This window comes from Papio anubis, chromosome 17, assembly GCF_008728515.1.
Source record: "Papio anubis isolate 15944 chromosome 17, Panubis1.0, whole genome shotgun sequence".
NCBI lineage: Eukaryota > Metazoa > Chordata > Mammalia > Primates > Cercopithecidae > Papio > Papio anubis.
This window is the reverse complement of record NC_044992.1, coordinates 48,401,825-48,410,467: the sequence shown is the minus strand read 5'-3', so window position 1 is coordinate 48,410,467 and position 8,643 is coordinate 48,401,825.

Here is an 8,643-nt window from a genome sequence, read left to right as displayed (position 1 = left end):
CTTGGCGACAGAGCAAGACTCCATCTAAAAAAAAAAAAAAAAAGATTATAATTGTAAATTTTATGTGTATTTTACTGCAGTAAAAAACAGTAAGCCATGAATAAAAAGTTTTGACGTGGGAACAAATTATCTCTCAAAGTTTGGGTGCAAATGAAGTGTGGCCTAAGTTTTATGGGGAGTGACTTAATCTCCTATTACCATTTATTTAGGTGACCAGAAGAAGGAGGACATACAGAACGCCAATTCCATGACTTCAACAAACAAGTATTTCTAGATGAGCCTCTCACACCAAAGTCCCAGGACAGAGGCAGGAACACAATGGGTGCTCAAAAATATTTAAAGACGTTCACCAGCGGCTGACAAGAGACTGAGAAAATAAAATGTTCACGTGATTCAGGAGGGCTCTTAAAACAAATTGTTGCTCTTAAGATGTGGCTATTGGTTAGGGGAATGAATTTGGGATGAACTTTGTTACTAGAAAATGATCTGCCAGTGCATGGAATTGGTGTTTCCATTGTCGGAGAACAACTTCAATTGCACCTCTTTCCGGTGCTAAGTCCTTAGTATAATTTCTTTTTTTTTTTGAGACGGAGTCTTGCTCTGTAGCCCAGACTGGAGTGCAGTGGGGCGATCTCCGCTCACTGCAAGCTCCGCCCCCGGGTTCACGCCATTCTCCTGCCTCAGCCTCCCGAGTAGCTGGGACTACAGGCGCCCGCCATCACGCCCGGCTAATTTTTTGTATTTTTAGTAGAAATGGGGTTTCACTGTGTTAGCCAGGATGGTCTCAATCTCCTGACCTTGTGATCTGCCTGCCTCGGCCTCCCAAAGTGCTGGGATTACAGGCGTGAGCCACCGCGCCCGGCCTAATTTATTCTTTATAGTCATCTGTAAATGTGACAGCAGCAGAGCTGAAATCAGAAACCCTGAGCCTAGAGCCGATTCTGTCCATCCTTAGCTACATGACACGATGCAGGCCACTTTGCTCATCTTGGTTCTGTCCATGTTTGAGGCTACTATGTTACTTAGATGAGATAATATATGTGAGATGCAAAGCAATCATAGACACAAAACAAAACACAATACAGGAGGCACTATAGTAAAGACTTTATTAGGAAATAAATAAACAACCCTCCTTGCAGCTAGGAAGATAATACAGAGTCGTCATGGGAAGTCACAAAAATGAGTATTATGTTGAAACAAAATGATATTTATCATTGTAAAGATCTAATAAGGGCCGGGTGTGGTGGCTCATGGCTGTAATCCCAGCACTTTGGGAGGCCGAGGTGAGTGGATCACTTGAGGTCAGGAGTTCGAGACCAGCCTGACCAACATGGAGAAACCCCGTCTCTACTAGAAATACAAAATTAGCCGGGTGTGGTGGTGCATGCCTGTAATCCCAGCCACTCGGGAGGCTGAGGCAGGAGAATGGCTTGAACCCAGGAGGCGGAGGTTGCTGTGAGCTGAGATCATGCCATTGCACTCCAGGCTGGGCAACAAGAGCAAAACTATGTCAAAAAAAAAAAAAAAAAAAAAGAAAGAAATGGATATATCTGGCTGGTCTGATCATGGAACTTTATTCCATGTAGATAGCGATCTGTGGTAAGTTGATCAATAACTGCAAGGCTGGCAGTCCCTAGACATACAAGAGGCTGGGCAGCAGCAGTGCTGGTAGCAGCTGGAGCCACAGCTCTGGTCTAGGCAACCAGACAGGCAGACACACATGGGGTGGCAGCAGGTTCTCCTGCAGTAGACAGGTGCACAGGAGATGGGCTGGCAGCAGCTGGACCCACTGCCAGTTTGGCCATAACAGCTGGACCTACGGCAATTGGGCTGGCAGCAGGGTGTGCTGCACCAGGAATAATGGCAGCAGCTGGTCACACAAGAGGGCTGGCAGCAAGTTGTCCTGCAGCAGGTGGCTTCGCAGTAGGCTGGGTGGCAGGCAGTAGGGCTGGCAGCAGCTGGATCCACAGCTCTGGTCTAGGCAACCAGGCAGGCAGACACACGTGGGATGGTAGCAGGTTCTCCGGCAGTAGACGGGTGCACTGCAGCTAGGTTGGCAGCAGGATGTGTTGCAGCACCTGGGGGGGCAACAAGACCGGCAGCAGCTGGACACACAGGTGGTCCTGCAGCACGTCGTAGGCTGGCAGCAAGGGGAGCAGCGGTCGGTCATGGTGTGAGGGGTGGAGGGTGGATTCCTGTTCAGAAGTGAGTTTCCTAGAGTTTGATAACCCTATTCAATCTGAACCTTTTATACATGGTACGCCAAAGTTTGGATCAATGAGCAGAAGTTGTCTTTGATATTGCTTATGTGAATTTCTCTAGTTCATTGGGAAATGTCCCAGGGAGGAAGTTGTTTCTTCAGTGCTGTGAATTTTCGTTGAGTAATTGATTTATTTGCTCTCTTAATTGACAAGTAACCAGTTAGGACTATTCTGAACTGAGAAATGAATCATTCTCCCTATCAATTAAGCGCTGATCCTCATTTTTAAAGCTGAGTACAGTATTTGGTCATTTAACAGGCACTATGTAGCTTGGTGAGATGTCAGGACCATTGTTGGTCACCATCTATTTTTCCTTATTGCTATTTACTTTTGGAAGCACCTCTGAAGATAGGATGATGTTGAGTCATGGTGATGAGTTAAAACCAAGTTTAGGGAGGGCTTCTGATGCCACCTATAATGTAGAAGCTAGTATATGATTTATCTTCCTGTTATAAACAATAATAAAAGCTTTGTAAATATATAAAACAACTGTCTGAAGATATTGGATGACAATCAGCTTTGGGTTATGATCCTTGAAGGAAGACACATGGGGTAAAACAAGAAACATACGGTTTGTGTGTTTTCAAAATTGTTGCCGCTGCAGCACACCCTGCTGCCAGCCCACCTGCTGCAGCAGCTCCAGCTGTTATGGCCAAATGCCAGAAGAAATAGAGTTCACATAGAGAACAGAGAAGAGATAGGCATCAAAGGGGTTTATCACAGTTCCTTCTCTCAGTCTGAAATGTGATTTCTGATGGTTAAATTTTGTAAAGTTTGATCCAGTTAAAATTATCAATCATTTCTTTTCAAATAATGATATTTTTGTCTTGGTCAGGAGGTGTTTATCTACTTAAAAATAAAAAAAAATTCACATACATTATCTAGTGAGGGTTTAAGATTTTTTTTGACCTTCAAGCTATTGATACACCTGGTATTGACTTTTTTTGTACATGATGAGTGATCAAAATCCAAGCTCATCTTTTCCATGTAAATACTTTTTTCCAGCTTTGATTGTGGAACATTTTCAGCTTTATTGCTGGATATGTTCTCATTTTCATCCAGAATATTATTTATTTGTGTCTTCTTTACATTTCTTGATCAATCTTGTCAGTGGCTTATCATTTATTAGTTTTTTTGAAAAAGAAACAAATTTTGGCTTTGTTCATCTTCTCTCTAATATCGTTGTTAACTAGTTCATTGATTTACATTTTATGCTATTTTGACTGTTTTTCTTTTTCTTATTCACGAAGATGAACTCTCAGTTCATTTATTTTTAGGTTTTATTCTTGTTTAATATTTAAATATTAAAGGCTATTTAAAGTGTATACATTTTATCAAAGATCATTTTTATAACACCCCACAAGTCTTGATATGCAATATTTTCATTATAAATGAGTTACACATTTTTCTTTCCTTTACATTATAGATTCTTCCGCTTTGGTCTTCCAAGTCAGTATATCTTCTGCAGTTTATCTCACTTATTGTGTACTTTAATGACTGTATGCTCCGTTATTAGTTTAGTATCTGATATTGTGCTTGGTTGTGTCTCCTCCCCCATTATACATGTTTGTTTTTTATTTATTTTTCATTTTGAAATAATTTCATACTCATAGAAAGTTGTAAACATAGTACAAAGGATTCCCATATGCCTTCACTTGGGTTCCTCAAACGTTAACAATTTACCATGCTTCTCTAACATTATTTCTATATATATATGTGTGTGTTACTACTGTTGGTTTTTAAAAGTATGTTGCAGATAGAATTTCCCATTATCACTAAATACCACTTTATCCCTATGTACTTCAGTGTGTATTTCTTTAGTCACAGCCCAATGATCAAAATCAAAATATTAACACCAATGCAGGATATTGTCTCTGGTTGGTTTTTATTCATGGTGTGTGTGTGTGTGTGTGTGCGTGTGTGTGTGCATGTGTGTGTGTGTTTGTATTTGTTAATATTGGTAATAGCTTCCTTTATGTCTTTAAATGCATTTATTATGTTTAGTTAAAACCCGGTTGAAGATTTGCTGACTGGGAAGATGGAGTGGACATACTTTTCCACATTCTTTCTGCTAAGTACAACTAAAAATTCTGGATATTATATACAAAGCAAACACAAGAGGACTCTGAAAGGTGAAGTGAAGAAAGCAGCCAGGCTAGAAGCCTCAGGACTTAAGGAACAATAAGGTGGGGTTCTCTGGGTTTTCTTTTTGCTGCAAGTACCCCAGACTTGGTGCAACTCTGAAACTCTAATGGATGCGTGCACACACACACACACACAAAGTTCCAATAAATGCTTCTCTCTACCTAAAGGGTCAGAAAAGAGGTGGCTTAGCAAGAAGAAAAACATTTAGAAGGTATCTGCTGTGCTCCAGAAACAACTATGGCTTCACTGCCAGTCACACCAGTAAAAGCCGGGTGGGGAGATAGACTTCCATCCCTGAGAAGCTGTGATGAGTTTCCCTAACACCCGCCACTGAGATAGTGTCCGAGAAGGCCAAGTAGGGCTGTGAAACCTTAATCTCTGCCAGCCAGTAAAGACCCCCGTCCCCAACAGACATAGACATAGACATAGAGTGTCAGTGGAGACCATGTGGAGGGCCGGAGCTCTCATCTCTGCCCCGCAGTAATGGTGTGCTCCCCTACCTTGCTTGTCAGCACAGGCTGAATAGGGGAACTGATCTATTCAGCGAACTAATCTATTCGGGGAACTAATCTTGTCACATTACCTTCATGTGACAGTAATGAGGTAGCCTCTAGTCCCTTGCTAGAACAATGTCAGGGAAGGCCAGCCAAAATGAAAGATTACATAAGATCCAGAGTTTCATAACATAATACAAAGAGGGCCAGGTACTAATAAAAAATCACTTAACATCCAAAGCCAGGAAGATATGTAACTGGATGAAAAAAGGCAATCAATAAATGCCAATGTTGAGATACCAGATATATTAGAATTATCTGACAAAGAGTTTAAAGTAGTCATGATAAAAATACATCAATGAGGCCAGGTGCGGTGGCTCACGCCTGCAATCACAGCACTTTGGGAGGCTGAAGGGGGAGGATCTTGAGGTCAAGAGATTGAGATCATCCTGGCCAACATGGTGAAACCCTCTGTCTACTAAAAACACAAAAATTATCTGGGTGTGATGGTGCGCACCTGTAGTCCCAGCTATTCAGGAGGCTGAGGCAGGAGAATCACTTGAACCAGGGAGGTTGCAGTGAGCCAAGATCGGGCTACTGCACTCCAGCCTGGTGACAAAGCGAGACTCCATCTAAAAAAAAACAAAAGTCAATGAGCAAAACATAAAGTGTATGCTTAAAATATGCTTTACACAAATGAAAGAGTACAAACTGTCACAAATAAATAAAAGATAAAACGATATATGTGAATTTTGGAACTGAAAAACCCAATAACCAAAATAAAAGGTTCAGTTGATGGCTCAACAGCAGAATGGAGGTAAAAAGAAAAGTATCAGTGAACTAGAAGATAAAACATTAGAAAATTTCCAATCCAAACAACAGAGAAAATACACTGGAAAAGCCTAAAAATATAACAGAGCTTAAGGGACCTGTGGGACTAAAAAAAACTATCTAATATTCATCTCACCAGAGTCCTAGAAGGAAAGATGAAAGAGAGCAGGGCTGAAAAAGTATTCAAAAACAATATAGTTGAAAATCCCCCCAATTTAGCAAGAGACATAAACCTACAAATTCAAGAAGGTGAGCAAATCCCATACAGGATAAACTCAAAGAAATTTGTGCCAACACACATAGTAGTTAAACTTCTGAAAAGTAAAGACAAGGAAAAAGTTGTAAATGCAACCGGAGAAAGAAACACCTTACCTTTAGGGGAAAACAATTAAAATTATGTGGATTTCTCATTATTTTTCAAGTCCTGATAGAAAAGAACTAAAATGAGTAGAAAATCAACAAAGATACAGAAGAACTCAAGAACACCATCAACCAGCAGGATCTAATTAACGTTTATAGAACAGTCCATCCAGCAATAGTAAAACACACATTCATTTCAAGTGTCCATGGAATATATTTCAAGATGGACCATATCTTGGGCCATAAAACAATCTCAACAAATTTATAAGAGTTGAAATCATAGAGTATGTTCTCCAACTACGATGGACTCAAACTAGAAATTAATGACAGAAAGATAACTGGGGAATCTTCAAACACTTGGAAACTAAACAGCATACTTTTGAATAGTCCCTAGGTCAGAAAGGAAGACTTAAGGGAAATTTTAAAAAAATATGCATTGCAATGAATGAAAATGAAAATACAACATGTAAAAACTTGTGAGACATAATTAAAGCTGTGATGAGAGGGAAAGTCATAGCATTAAATGCATATATTCGAAAAGAGGAAAAGTCTCAATTATCTAAGCTCCCACCTCAAGAACCTAGAAAAATAAGAGCAAAATAAACTAAAAGCAAGCAAAAGGAAGGAAATAATAAATATAAAAGCAGAAATCAATGAAACTGAAAACAGAGTAATAATAAAGAAAACAAAGTGAAATAGTGAAACAAGGAGCTGGTTCTTTGAAAGTATAAATGACAGTGAAAGATGGAATACTTTCCCCTAAATTGGAAATATTAAATCTCACTGCTTATTCTACACAGTGCTCAAAGTTTTAACCAGCACAATAAGGCAAGAAACAAAAATAAAGGAAGAAATATAACTGTCTCTGTTTGTAGATAGCATGATTGTCTACATAGAAAATCTCAAGGAATCTATGAATACAAACAAACAAATAAGCAAGCAAACTCTGAGAACTAATGAATGAGTTTAGAAAGATTGGAAGCTACAAGATAAACATACACAATCTGCTGTATTCTATATATGGGCAATGAATGCATGGACACAGAAGTTGAAATAAAATGTCACAATCCCTCTAAAACATACTTAGGTGTAAATTTAAAAAACACGTACAGGACTTATCACAGCAGGTTTTTAAAAAAGTAGATATCAATAAGATTCTTCCAAAATGTATATAGAAAGACAAAAGAACTGGAATAGCTAAAACAATTTCAAAGAATAAAGTGGAAGGGATCAATCTATTTAATTTCAAGATTTATGATGTAACTACAGTAATCAAGGCTGTGTGGTACTGAAGGAGAAATAGACAGCTAAATGAATGGATTAAAACAAAGAACCTAGAAATAGACCTATGCAAATACAATTGATAGGTTTGAAGTACACAGGTCCACTTACATGTGGATTTTCTTCTGCCTCTGCCTCTAATGAGACGGCAAGACTAACCCCTCCTCTTCCTCCTCCTCTTCAGCTTACTCGACATTAAGACAACCAGGATGAACACCTTTATGGTGATCCACTTCCACTTAAAGAACAGTAAATATATTTTCCATTTCTTATGATTTTCTTAATAGAATTTTCTTTTCTTCAGTTTACTTTACTGTAAAAATACAATATATAATACATATAACATACAAAATATGTGTTAATTGACTGCTTATTTTATTGATAAGTTTTACAGTCAACAGTAGGCTGTGAGTAGTTAAGTTTTGGGGCAGTCAAAAGCTATATGCAGATTTTTAGCTGTGTGGAGATTTGCTGCTCCTAACCCTTGCATTGTTTAAGGATTGGCTGTATCCCTAGCCGAATTTTGATAAACGTACACCAACAATTCAATGGAGGAAAGCTATCCCTTTAAACAAATTATTCTAGAGTAATTAGATATCTAGAGGAAAAAAACTCTAAAAATTAACTCAAAATGAATTACAACTTAAATATAAGATGTAAAACTATAAAACTTTTAGAAAAAATAGGAGAAAATCTTTAGCGTGTAAGACCAAAGAGTTCTTAGGTAGCACCAAAAACATGATCCATTAAAGAGAATTAATAAATTGGTTTATGTTCTGCAAAAGAAAAGAGGAGGAAAAGACAAGCTGCGAACTATACATGATATATATTTGCAAATCACGTATTTGACAAAGGAGTGGTACCTAGAATATATAAAGAACTTTAAAAACTGAACAATTAGAAAGCAAACACTAAAAGTACAGCATGGGCAAAAGACATGAAGAAATATTTCATGGAAGAAGATATACAGATGACAAATAAGCATGTGAAAAGAAGTTCAACGTCATTAGCCATTAGGGAAATGTAAACTAAAACCACGATGAGTTAACACACCTATCAGAATGGCTAAAATAAATGTTGGTGAGTATGCAAAGAAACAGAATCAGTCATACATGTAAAGTGGTAGAGACACTCTGGAAACGGTTGATGCTGTTGCTTAAAAATTAAACATGCTGGCCGGGCACAGTGGCTACGCCTGTAATCCCAGCACTTTGGGAGGCCGAGGTGGGTGGATTGCCTGAGGTCAGGAGTTCGAGACCAGCCTGGCTAAC